The sequence below is a fragment of the Esox lucius genome, chromosome 10 (assembly GCF_011004845.1).
Source record: "Esox lucius isolate fEsoLuc1 chromosome 10, fEsoLuc1.pri, whole genome shotgun sequence".
Taxonomy (NCBI): Eukaryota; Metazoa; Chordata; class Actinopteri; order Esociformes; family Esocidae; genus Esox; species Esox lucius.
In genome coordinates, this window is record NC_047578.1 from 13,778,276 (window position 1) to 13,792,512 (window position 14,237).

Below are 14,237 nucleotides of genomic sequence, written 5' to 3' on the forward strand. Positions count from 1 at the left end.
GATATACTCAGTACATTACCCAGCCATACTCACTTCATTACCTGAAATTCATACTCTTACATTACCCAGCCACACTCATTGCATTACGTAATAGATATACTCACTACATACAACAGATATGAAAAGCCACAAAGGCTGTGATGTGGCTAGTGAATTTCTCCTGGACCTTAACCAGTTGCATAATTTGCTTCATTCTGTGAGTTTAGATGGATAAGAAATGTAAGCTAATGTGTGTGCGTTTGTTGAAAAAAGCTATATGGCAAAATTTTTAGCAAACTCACAATTATACTGCAGCTGTAAATATGATCAGTGTAAAACTTCAGTCACCCTTGTCCCAGTAGTGTTTCTCAGTGCAGGATGCAGAGTTTTCCCCCACCCTGGGTGGATTTCAGTAGGAATAAGAAATCAACCACCACATGCGCTCTCTCACAAAAACCTTTCAAAGTGACACACCAATTTTTTCGTAACTTTGACATTTTAAGAACATTGTCAATCCCAATGCTTAAAATGTACACTAATCTGGTGAACCATTCATTTAAATTTAAAAAATTAAAGTAAAGTGTACAAGACTAAGTTAGTGGTATTCTGGCCTGTACAGTCCAAACACAGAGGGATGGAAGACACTGAACACGAGTTCCTCACAAATGTCTAGAAAATAGCTGTTGTTAGTTAGGAAGGCAAGGTATTGTGTTGTCAGTTTCTGTTAGGTTGGTAATGTCTAATAACAATGCTTACTACATACGCGCTGTTTTCATAAATTACAAAAGCAAAGTAAAGTGTACAGACTTTAAACAGACTGCATTGCTCTTCATGTCCGGATTTATAGTGATCCCCCTGACACTCTTCTAGCCTGGTTGACGTGACCCAACTAACTCAATGTAGGGAGTGCTGTGACTCACTTACATGGACAAGAGCTTATTGTAACCACAATGTTTGAAAATGTGCACGTGTTTTGATTGGGTCTAACTTACTAGGTATTTGTGTGTGCAATCCCCCAAGCTTCCTCGTCAATTTGCTAGGACAAAATCAATATGACAGTTTTGCGGGAATCGCTTTAGTAATAAATAGATCGTCATTCACTTCAAAAAAGAGATATCCAATCAGTGGAAGACAACGCCTTGAAAGATGAGGGCGCATCCCCTTCATTAACAACGCCTCTTGCCGACAATGTCAAAGCACCCTTTCCAGACTCAGAAGTCAGAGGGTCTTCGAGTCAGGGGTCAGCCAAGATAACCATGACATCTGCCACGTAAAACAAATCCATAGTCAGCTTCGATGACTTAGTAGTCAGCGAAGCTAGTAACACATCATCAGCCTGATGGCAAAAACAGTTTTTCAAGACAGAGGTAAAGATATTTCCAGGCAACGGCCACTCGATTACTTGTCATGCAATTTCAATTGAAAACAAAATGACTAGGTTGCACAGAAATATCGCTATTGCATTTGATCAAGAAAGGTTAAGTAAACTTACAGTCCTTTTGCGGCTGGTCACCTTAAAAACTGAGAGTTTAGAAGTGGAAGGTTCAATCTACGCAAACCACAGTTCTTCAAAAATGTCATTTGTATTGACATTGAACAAGACAAAAACAGCAATGTTTCTCCTGTGGGCAGTTAACAATATCTAAGGTATCTGTATTAATACTTTTTTTTTTTACCATAAGTAATGGACATTCTCTTAAAAAATGTGTGAAACAAATTAGTTATTGCCAAATGGGAAATGAACATACAATATGAAGAATCAAGGACATACTTTTTTCATAGCTCCTACAACTTCTTATCAAAATAAAAGATGATCTACGTAGATCTCAAAACAATTATAAATTATAAGTGTAAGTTAACTTTTCACTCACAGAATTCAGAACCTGTATGATATGGGATTTGTTGGGATGAAAAGGGAATAGGTCAAATCCTGCTATAAGGATTTGACCTCTCTGAGGTCTCTACAAAAAAAAACAGTTGTGCACAAAAAGAGAGCAAAATGACGTTTGGAGCGTAAGGTGCGAGTGGGATGAGTGTGTTCATCTGTTGTTAACAGAGACTCTTTCAGATTGGTTCATTAAGGCTGGCCACCCACATGGTGGATAATGAAGGAGACATTAAGTCACTGTGCATGTGTGGTGTGTGCCTGCCAAGGTGCGTGCATGTGTTTAGAGGAGGGTCTTTCAACAGAGTCCTTAACAGGGACCTCTAGAGGCTCAGGAACAGTTTCTTCCCATCTACCGTAACCTGTTCATTTTTCTCTGAAGAGGATTTTCTCTCTTTGTCTCTCATTTTTTTCTCCATCTCCCTGTTCTTTAGGGATGGAGAAAAAGACTCTTCTAGCTACCTCTTCAAAACTTTCCTTTTCAACTTTTTTGGAAAGGAAAGAAAAAAGTGCAGTGGTCTCTTCATTTTTTCAAGAGCTGTATATATATAATAGAGAGAATCTCCTGATTTTGCACAAAAACACTAAAGAGACTTTCATCGTCAAATCAAATAATGTTCCATCATTTTTCAAAGCTCCTACAACTTCATATCAAAATTCAAAATGATCTATGCAGATCTCAAAATAATTATAAATAATAAGCATAAACTAACTTTTTATTTACAGAATTTAGAACCTGTGTGTTTTAAATCAAAATCTTCTCCACACCCAGAGGTGGTTGGTGGGAGGAGACTAAAGTGACTAATCCCATCAGGATTGCAAAATTACAAATATAGAGCCCTCCCCAAGTATTGGTCCACTTGGTAAAGATAAGCAAAAAAAGGCAATGAAATAATTTCACTGTTATTTATAAATTTGATTTTACACTCAAATGTAAAAAAATAAATACAGATTTTCACTAAGGTCAAAAGTTCAAAGAAAAATAAATATATACACCAATCAGCCATAACATTGTGACCACTGACAGGTGAGGTGAATAACACTGATAATCTCGTTACCATGGTACCTGTCAGTGGGTGGGATATATTAGGCTGCAAGTGAACATTCTGTCCTCAAAGTTGATGTGTTAGAAGCAGGAACAATGGGCAAGCATAAGGATCTGAGCAACTTTGACAAGGACCAAATTGTGATGGCTAGACGACTGGGTCAGAGCATCTCCAAAACTGCAGCCCTTATGGGGTGTTCCCAGTCCGCAGTGGTCAGTAACTATCAAAAGTGGTCCAGGGAAGGAAAAGCGGTGAACCGGTGACAGGGTCATGGGCGGCCAAGGCTCACTGATGCACGTGTGGAGTGAAGGCTGGCCCATGTGTTCTGATCCAATAGACAAGCTACTGTATCTCAAATTGCTGAAAACGTTAATGCTGGTACAGATAGAATGATGTCAGAACACACAGTGCATCACAGTTTGCTGCGTATGGGGCTGCGTAGCCACAGACCAGTCAGCATGACCCCTGTCCACTGCCGAAAGTGTCTACAATGGGCATGTGTGCATCAGAACTGGACCACGGAGCAATGGAAGAAGGTGGCCTGGTCTGAAGAATCATGTTTTCTTTCACATCACGTGGATGGCTGGGTGCGTGTGCGTCGCTTACTTGGAGAACACATGGCACCAGGATGCATTATGGGAAGAAGGCGAGACGGCGGAGGCAGTGTGATGCTTTGGGCAATGTTCTGCTGGGAAACCTTGGGTCCTGCCATTCATGTGGATGTTACTTTGACATGTACCACCTACCTCAGCGTTGTTGCTGATGATGTGCACCCTTCCATGGCAACAGTATTCCTTGATGGCATTGGACTCTTTTAGCAGGATAATACACTCTGCCACAAAGCAAAAATGGTTCAGGAATGGTTTGAGGAACACAACAACGAGTTCAAGGTGTTGACTTGGCCTCCAAATTCCCCAGATCTCAATCCGATCGAGCTTCTGTGGGATGTGCTGGACAAACAAGTCAGATCCATGGAGGCTCCACCTTGCAACTTACAGGACTTAAAGGATCTGCTGCTAACCTCTTGGTGCCAGATACCACAGCACACCTTCAGAAGTCTAGTGGAGTCCATGCCTTGACGGTTCAGGGCAGTTTTGGTGGCAAAATGGGGACCTACACAATATTAGGCAGGTGGTCATAATGTTATGGCTGTACATTTTCTCCAAAAACACGGGGCTTGATTACTGGCACCCCTGCCAAGATAACAGCACTACATAATCGACCATAATATTAGATGAGGTGGTAAAAGTCATTTTAAGGGACCTGAAACCATTCATACTTGTAGAATCTCTCCGGATTCTTCAGTCTTTGGTCATTGTGTAATGATACCACATGGAGGCAGGTCTTTAGGCTCCAGTTGTGGTGTGTGCCTCTTTTATTAATCGCAGGGGCAGGCTGAAATGTAGTCAGAGATACAGGCTTGGGTCAAACATGGAACGGCAGAAAAAAGGGCTGGGCAGGTCTCAAAAACACAGACAGGCAAAAGGTCAACACACGGAAGAACTGACAAATAAACTTGCAAAGAAATAGCCTGGAATGAAAGGTTTTGTAATGTTGTGAATCATATGAACAGTACCTCACAATCGGAAGGCTGGGAGTGGATGAACGTAATAGTGGGAGAACACAAAGGAACAGGTAGGTGACACAGGTGATCAGTATTCAGGTGATTGTGAGACGGGAAGAGTGGTGCGTTCAGGGGGAGTGAAAGGTTGTGGTCCGTGAGGTGAGACGTATGAGGGGTGACGTGATCAAGGCGCAGACCTTACACATTGCTTATGGACTCTCCTCTTTAGCCCGCCCATTTCAATGTGGTCTTGGGACTGGCCATTTCACAAGTTTGATTTTGTGGTGAGCTGTTTTTGTGTGGATCTGGAGGAATGATTTGGATCCAAAGCTTTTGGTCCAACTGGAAGATCTAACAAAGACCCAGATTAGGTTTTCTGGCAAAGGAAGACAGATTTTGCATTAAAATCTCCTGGTACTTCACAGAGACAATGGTGAAGCACCATGTTCTGCTTTCAAAGGCCCAAACAAAGTTCCCAGAGCCTTTGAAAGCAAAACAGCCCCAGCATCACATATCCACCACCATACCTCAATCAAACAACTGACGGCTGTATGACTCATATAGCACACATTCTGTGCACTGATATGAATATATTATGAGTAATGGTTATAAAACAAAATTCTCACACTTCATTGGTTGCCACTTAAAGTAAACTTGCATTATATAAAACTCACGTTTCTTTCATCAAAACATTTACACAACAGGAAAAGTAAACCAAAGTAACTTATTTTGACTTTTCCTCCATTATGTTTCTCAGCCTTCTTTGCATAGCCTTGGGGGAGTGGGATTAGAATATGTGTTTGTGGATTCAGTTGTTCGTACATCAAGCAGCAGCCTTGTCCTTTGCAGCCTGGTTAAATCAGACAGAAAAATGGGAAAAATGGCAAAATCAGTTTGGGTGCAAAGCTAATCGACTTCAAACATGTTGAACAAGACAGACATGACTGAAGAGGGAATTACCATTTTTCTGAGCCGAGCCAAGCAGACCCAAGTTACGCTGTGCTGGTCTGGCCTGTATAGCTGATACAGAACAATTTGAGTTTGGGTCTACTGTGTGAAAAGGGTGTTAGGGAACCTTTTCCTCTCAAAAGATGCTTGTTGAACAGAACAGGACAGACTTGGCAAATCCAGTGAGAGATAGGATCTAGAGAAGGAAACAGAAAGGACTTGTGGTGTGTCCGTACCCATACTCCAGTTGTGAGCACCGGCGATGCCAGAGCATTAGGTAACAGAGAGGATTATTCAGATGAGCATGGGACGTGATTTGCATTGCTAATTTAGAGCAGAATAACATGCCCTTCAAATAACATCTGCTGAGAGGAGAAATCCCACCACACCACATCCTCTCTCTGTCCCTCTCTCACTCTTTCTCTCTCTCTTTCCCTCCCTCCCCCCTCTCCCCCAGTCTCTCCTCTGTTAAAATAGTTATAAGGCGGGAGGAGGGGTGGTGTAGCTCAGTAGCAGAGCATGAAAGAGCCAACAGTGGATTCACATTGAACATCAGCATCACACTCAATTAGCGCTGGCTTCTCTTCTCCCCGCAGACACAGAGAAGCGTGTCATAAGCGCTTTTGTTAAGGGGTGAGAAACATGCTTCACATGTTTGATTAATTCACCCACATCGTTTAGTGTAAAACAGACTACACTCCAAACTAAAAAAGAGATGTGGCAATAATAAGCACTTGAACCGATTAAATTGTAATCATTTGGAAAATAAACACTGAATTATTTGAAAGTCACAATAGAGTAATTTCTATTGATAATGTCAATGTAATTTCACTTCAAGGACTATAGTAATATCAACAGTGTGTATATTTAAACTACGTCATTATGTTGACATTATCATGGACATTAACTGAAAGACAGTCCAAACCCTAGTAAAGTTGCTGCAGCAATAGAAAGATAATGGTGTGGGGAATGAAACACGTCCAGAAAGTGCATTATTTGTGTTTAACACCATTTATCTGTTTCCAAAACTGACAACACCCATGAACCAACGAGCCGTAGATTTGATGAGGCAAAGCAAACACAGGTCCTGATGCAATTTTTACATAAGTTTCACTCACTGACAACGTTAGAGAAATCAGTATTCCAGCTCAGTTCTGTCTTGCACTGAACAAGATATCTTCCATTCATTATTGATGCTGTGTGAGGGGTGTGGGGAGGATGGGAGAGAAGGGGAGTTTTCCCCTCAAGGCACAGGAGGATTCCCAGAGCCGGGACTGGCATCAAAGCCTTCTCTCTAATCTGCTCTCCTCTCTTTCTCACCCTCTCATTCTCTCTTTCCTTCTCTCTCTCTCACTCTCTCTCTCGCTACACTCACTGACTATTCATATTACACGGTTCATCATGTTACATGATACAGTAGGTGGCAAGGGATTAATTTATGAAACTAGGATACAGAACAAAATAAAATAAAATAGCTTCTGACTGTTCCCTCTGTTTCACCAACAGAAATAGGTTCATGGATGAAGCCGTCAAAGATCTAAATTCAAACCTTCTGATGTTCGACATTTCGCTGTCTATCCAGCTGTTTTCTCCCCTTATCACACACCTCCGGTCTCCTCATCTCCTCTCATCACCCACTTCTCTTCTCCTCATTTCTTACTAGCTTCTTTAACTACACAGCCTCACTTCTCATCCACCCTCCAGTAGAATCCCTACTAACACTGTTAAAGGAAACGCTATGGTGTCCCAAAAGGGACCTGCACTAGTCTTAAGTTTGGAGAAGCAGGTAACAGGGAGTAGCAGTAGTCTTAATGTTAGAGATACAGGTAACAGGGAGTAGCAGTAGTCTTAATGTTAGAGAAACAGGTAACAGGGAGTAGCAGTAGTCTTAATGTTAGAGATACAGGTAACAGGGAGTAGCAGTAGTCTTAATGTTAGAGATACAGGTAAGGAACAGGGAGTAGCAGTAGTCTTAATGTTAGAGATACAGGTAAGGAACAGGGAGTAGCAGTAGTCTTAATGTTAGAGATGCAGGTAAGGAACAGGGAGTAGCAGTAGTCTTAAGGTTAGAGAGGCAGGTAACAGGGAGTAGCAGTAGTCTTAATGTTAGAGATACAGGTAACAGGGAGTAGCAGTAGTCTTAATGTTAGAGATGCAGGTAACAGGGAGTAGCAGTAGTCTTAATGTTAGAGATACAGGTAACAGGGAGTAGCAGTAGTCTTAATGTTAGAGATACAGGTAACAGGGAGTAGCAGTAGTCTTAATGTTAGAGATACAGGTAAGGAACAGGGAGTAGCAGTAGTCTTAAGGTTAGAGAGGCAGGTAACAGGGAGTAGCAGTAGTCTTAATGTTAGAGATACAGGTAACAGGGAGTAGCAGTAGTCTTAATGTTAGAGATACAGGTAACAGGGAGTAGCAGTAGTCTTAATGTTAGAGATGCAGGTAACAGGGAGTAGCAGTAGTCTTAATGTTAGAGATACAGGTAACAGGGAGTAGCAGTAGTCTTAATGTTAGAGATACAGGTAACAGGGAGTAGCAGTAGTCTTAATGTTAGAGATGCAGGTAACAGGGAGTAGCAGTAGTCTTAATGTTAGAGATACAGTTAAGGAACAGGGAGTAGCAGTAGTCTTAAGGTTAGAGATGCAGGTAACAGGGAATAGCAGTAGTCTTAATGTTAGAGATGCAGGTAAGGAACAGGGAGTAGCAGTAGTCTTAACGTTCAAGAAGGAAGTAAGAAACAGAAGTGAAACTCTGTTAGATAACACAAAGATCCCCGGGAGCAAGAGGTTTCTTCACCCGATTCCTCTCCCTTCCTTCCTTCCTTCCTCCCTCCCTCCCTCTAAACCAAGTCAGTAGCACAGGGCCCAAAACAGGAAGCAAGGCAGGCATTAGCCTTGGTACAGGTCACACGAGAGCTCCACTGAGACAAGGATGGTCTCAATAGGCAGACAGGAAGCAAATATCATAGAAACCTTGTCCCCAGTCTGGTGCATCTGTGAGACTAATATTGAAGTAACAGCAGAATGAGACAATACACTACCACGTTCATAAGGCTTTTGTGAGTCATGGATTTCCAACATGATCTTAACACTAAGAAACATATTTTTTCTCTACAGTGCTACTGCTACATTAGTCAAACGTGTTCCTTTTCAATTGGTCTGAATGGGTTCCGGTGTTTTTGAATATACATGGGCTTTTGCAAACCGATATTACAGGGATGGACATGAACAGATTGTTTTGTGCGAGGGACGTGACAAAATTTCCAAATGCAGTGTGAGTATAGACGCTAACGCAAAGAGACAACAGAGGGAGACACAAGGTCTCTGAAGGAGAGGCGACGCATAAGCAGCAGAACTAAATTAAAGGTGCCTTTAGTACCTTTAAGTGTCAGAAAGTGTCAGGAGAGAAGGGAGAGAGAAAAGAGATAAAGACAGAAAACCACAGGAGAGATGAGAGAGAAAAGGAGAAAGTAGAGAAAGTAGAGAGAGGGAGAGGCAGCAGCGAAACAAACGAAAGGTGCCTTTAACAAAGTGTCAAGAAGAAAAACGTTAACTTTTGATGGATCTGCTTTTATCCTTGAGAGCACTTTGCCACCTACTGACTAGTCCTGGTAATCACATGACAAAAGAAGTGGATTGATAGTCCAATATAACCCATATATAACTATTTTATCATTTGTATCTTTGAAAAGCAGTTAGGATATTGACAATATAAAACAATTAATGATCTATATATCTTCCTTTACATTTTAAAATATACTCATAATGTCTGACAAAACGCAAGTCTCTAATGTTAAAAATATAGTGTAAATAATGAATAATACAGATCTATGTAGATATTAAAAAGCTTTGATAGAGGCACAAGGCTACACATGAAAGTACTTAACAAGAAAGCAAGCAGTCACTGAACTGATGATAAAATTAACAACATTATTAATGTAAGGGAGGACTCCGGGCTATTGCATCTCTAAGGTTCACTCCTTTGATATATTTTTCGATCTCATTAATATTGCATGGCTTAAGTCTTAATCATTATCCCCAATATACAACATCTTCATTACCAACCAGCCAAGGCTTCCAAGCTCCTTCAATCACAGAAATAAGTTGAATGATACCACACATCATGAATTCTAATAGGAATTCCACCACAGACCTTCTAGAATGGAATTTCACATCACTTTTGAGTCCAAAGTCTTAAACCTTTTTCCCCCGTTGTAGTCCACAAAATACAATACTGAGAGAGCACTGAGTGTTGAACGATAACGTCAACGTTGTAGTGTGTTAATTAAAAGATTCCTAAGTCAATCAGAGTGCATTAAAATAGTGCAGAGCGTGTTCAGTGCACCCGCGTCAGTAGGAAAAACATCAAAGGGTTTCAGCAGCAGGCATGAAAGGCATTGGAAATTAGCTTTGAAAAGAAGAGCAGCTAACGCCAAGCCATTCCGTGCCTGCAGGAGGAAGAGAGGAAGGGAGGGAGACAGAAGAGAGCGCCTGGCTGGCGGATACAGGTACTGTAACATTGCTACCTCAAATAATGTAGTTACCTAGCCAGCAGGCAGGAGGATAAGAGTGGAGGGGCAGAGAGAGAGGGGGCAGGAAAAATTAGGCACCAAAAAGAGTGAGAGAGCGGGACTGGAAGAGTGAGAGAAAAATGAGAGCAAGGAGAGAACTAAAGAGAGAGCGCAAGAAAGAGAGAAGACGAGAGGGCGAAATGCAAATTGTTAATCTGCTTTTAGATCTCTCTCCAAATTGTGTCAGTTCAGAGAGCACGTGTTCTGTTTGTTTTCTGTGTTTCAAACCCTGTTGCTTCTTCTACCCAGACAGTGTATACACTTTGAAAAGTAGGCAACCTCTTTTTTCTCTTACTGACATTAATTTAACCATGTCTATCATCAAATAATGACTCTTACTGTATGTGGAGTACTTACCCTGCTAATCCGCAATAGAGATTTTCAAATCTAGAAATAATTTATAGAGTAGGTTGGTGGCAGGTAGCCTATCATTTTGAGAATCTGAAAACAAAACAAAAAGGTTGCTAAATCAAATTTCCAAGGAAGCATGGTGAAACATCTGTCTTTCTGTCTTTGAGAAAGGCGGTTTACCCTAATTGCTCCCAGGTTGTTGCTGTAAATGAGAATGTGTTCTCAGTCAAGTCACCAGGTAAAATGTGAGAGAAAAACCAGAGGAAAATAAATATAAAAATAGAAGTTGAAGCAGTAAAGCTCTGAACAAGACAATCAAAGTTATGGCATCACGCTAGCATTACTCGTTCAGTTATGCCTGTATTAGAGGTCATTACAGGTCTGGGTGGACCTCATATTCCCAGGATGCAACCCTCGGTCCCATGTCAGGTCGAGATTCATCGTCATAGCGTCTCTGATTTTTGCAGGCCTACTACAGCTGGTAGACCTGAGTACACCCAAACACAGATCCGCATTTATTGTAGCATATGTATTTTTACGCTAATAAGGTAAATATATTGACTTATAGAACGCTTGGCCAACATATCAAAATATGTTCACTCGGTCCAATCCGGTCTGGTCTAGACCTGAACATGTTAATCTAACCATTTTGGCTCGGAAAAACCAAAAGGTACTGAAACACATTTAGTTCATTCTTCATTATCACCATCGTCAAAACAAAACAATAACAAAGATAAGATATTACCAAATATCAAAAAGATAATATTTTTTTAAATAAAAGAAACTACCATAAACCAAATATTTTTATATGCTTCCACACGGCACCATGGCAACTATAGAACTCACTCAAAAAAAAAATGCTATTTGCCATTAATTGTACATATTGATTTCGCCTATCCCAGTTGCAGCAACTATACCTACAGTAAATCAGTCAAACATCATCAGGTGTATCAAAGAAAGCCTTCCCCCCGAGGGAATACCGTGACCCACTTCAGTTTGCATTCTCCTTCTTCCAGCATGGGCAGACTGGACAGGTTGAACACACACATACAAACCTTCGCGAAGGGCATTTTTATATTTTATAGACATCGTCTTCATAGATGACTCAGTTAATGATGGACAAGAGACGCGAGTTTGAACCTTATAACTCTTGTAAATTACTTTACTAACAATTTGTTTAATTCGCTGCCGTGCCTAATTATATTTGTTGGTGTCTCGCCACAAAGAACATTTATGGTAGAAACATAAAGGCAGCTTACGGTGGCATAGGCGTCATAACAGGAACATTTCAGGATGTTGACATTGTAAAATAACTTACCTGCAGCCCTCCGCCACAGTTGTCATCCTCGTATTGTTTATTCTCCGGTTAATAGTATTTTCTCTCAGATGGTCTCACCTTTGCTGGACACTACGATCTTTCCCTCGGTTCAGCGACAGGAGAGCGTGAGGGGTCTAGTGCAAATATCCTAAGCCAAGGCTGAAGGAAGCCTTACCTTCCGGACCTATCGGCTCTCTTGCCGGTTTTTGCTGATGCTGCGCGCAAGACAGCAGTTCCTCGGAGTCAGAGAACAGGGGCAGGTGCACAAGGGCGGCTCGTGTCAGACTAAACCTGGTCTAAATGTGTCAAACTAAACCTCTAAATGTTTCAGACTAAACCTTGTCTAAATGTGTCCGACAGTATGCTACAGACACTAAGCGCATGTTTAGTTAACACGATTATTACAAAGAATAGGGGCAACAGGCTGTTATTTTTTACCAAGCTATATAGTTAGGACGGGTATTGCATCTCCCGGGCTCCTTGCACCAGCTGCCAGAGGTGCTAATGTTGCTTCGCCTTTTACGCACTGTTTAGTAAATGCGGTCATAATGCCCTTGGCGTTCGTTCACGTTCTGACTGTTTCTACTGCCAACTGCGTTTGGGGAAGACCTCAGTGGACCAACTACTAAAGGATTTCAAAGTTTTGTGGATTTTGAACTTTGCAGAGGAAGGGTTAGTCTCCATACATTCCGATTTCGCATTTGGACAATATAATTATGTAACGGAACATTTCCATTGCACATATAAATATCAGAAATGACACAGCATATAGCCCAGCCATCACAACACAGGCTAACAAGTCAAAGAAATCAGTTGCATCAGCCAAATTGTCCATATTAAAAGCCTTTAATATTGCTGCTATTTTTAGATTCAGAGAATTAACTCAGTTAAATAATTATAGAATCATTAAAAGGCCCCCTCCCCCAAACTTTACACTTCCATCTGTCTATCTGGTAATAAACCAATGTCCCCCAGACATTAAGACAGTATGCTGTGCTCCAAACCACAGAGCGAGACCAGACAACCAGTTTACATTTCTTAAGTTTCAGTACCCTTTAGAAGAGGGGAGTAGCCTGGGAATTCTACAACATCACATTTCCTTCAAATGAGCTGATGGCATTATTATATAGTGCCGTTGAAAGATTGGAGCATCTGCCATTGTCTTGTTAATGTTCATTCCCTCTTCCCCTCTCCTCAGATCTCTCTTCCACCTCTCGCCACCCTGCTTCATTCAGTGGCCAAAGATTATGTTATCTGCAGTACCGGGGGCTGGGCATTCTTCTTCATAGAGATATTTTCTCTCCACTCTGTAGACAGGCAGAGAAAAGAGAGAGTGATGGACTGAGAGAGAGGAAAGGGAGAGATAGAGGAGGGGGAACTCCTCTCTTTGACACCATATCAACTCACAGCTCCTTATCATTGCCTTACACCACTGAAGTACTCCATTAAGAGTGGCTGAAACAGTTCAGGTTCAATACAGCCTGGGATACGCAGATGAGCAGACCAAGGGGATATTTCAGCTCAGTGAACAGTATGCAATACTAAGCTGCTCTTACGCTGTGAATGGCTTTCAGTCTGTAGCTGTGTGTGTGTGTGTGTGTGTGTGTTTGTGTGAAATACAAAATCACTCCCCTTAAAAAAGTCAGAGCAGACAATTATTATGGCATGCCTCCAGTACAATATCCACTGCATCTTTAGTACTGTATCCAGTTCACTAGATCCACTACAGTATCCACCCACTAAGCCAGGATGAGCCATCAGTTTATCTTCTCATCTGAGCTCAATGATTACTCATCTGGAGTGCAGTGACTTTGGCAGCCGCCAGTCGTTAGGTCCTGGCCTCTCTATCGGCCAATCAATGGCATGGAATACGAACCCTCAGAGCACCATGATGATAGATTGGACATTGATCCCTGACTAGTGTGTCTGCGGCAAACACATTGATAATGCTTGTGTGTGTGTGTGTGTGTGTGTGTGTGTGTGTGTGTGTGTGTGTGTGTGTGTGTGTGAATAAAGACATTGACAATATGTGTGTGTGTGTGTGTAAACAGGCTGTCAGAAGTAAATGGATTAATAACACACATCCACTGGATACAACCTGATTACCTGAGGGAAGCGTGTCCTCCAAAAAGATCAATCAGCATTGTCCCAAGGGATTGAGAGACAGCGCTGGTAGGGAGGAGAGGTAAAGAATGCATACCTGGCATCCCTGTTACGCCAATATCTTCTTACTTTTAAATCTACCTGCAGACTTTGCTCTACCTCATTAAACTGCACCATACACCTCAGAGACTGACAGGATTCTCCCTTCCACTTTCCATAATGGTCTTACAACTGTAAGCTTAGAAACATGAATGCAAACAAGATAAGGTGAATGCTTCCATGGTAAATCCTACTGTGGATTGAGGTTAAGAGTGATGATAAGGCCCACAGTAAACTATGTATCATGGAAGGAAAGTGGTCTGGAGAGGGAGGGTGTTATGGAAATTCTTGAACTAATGTGCATTTGAGGAATGTCTGCTTTTTTATTACCTGGTATGTAACTCTGGTCTTTGGTTGAGACACACATGTCTGTA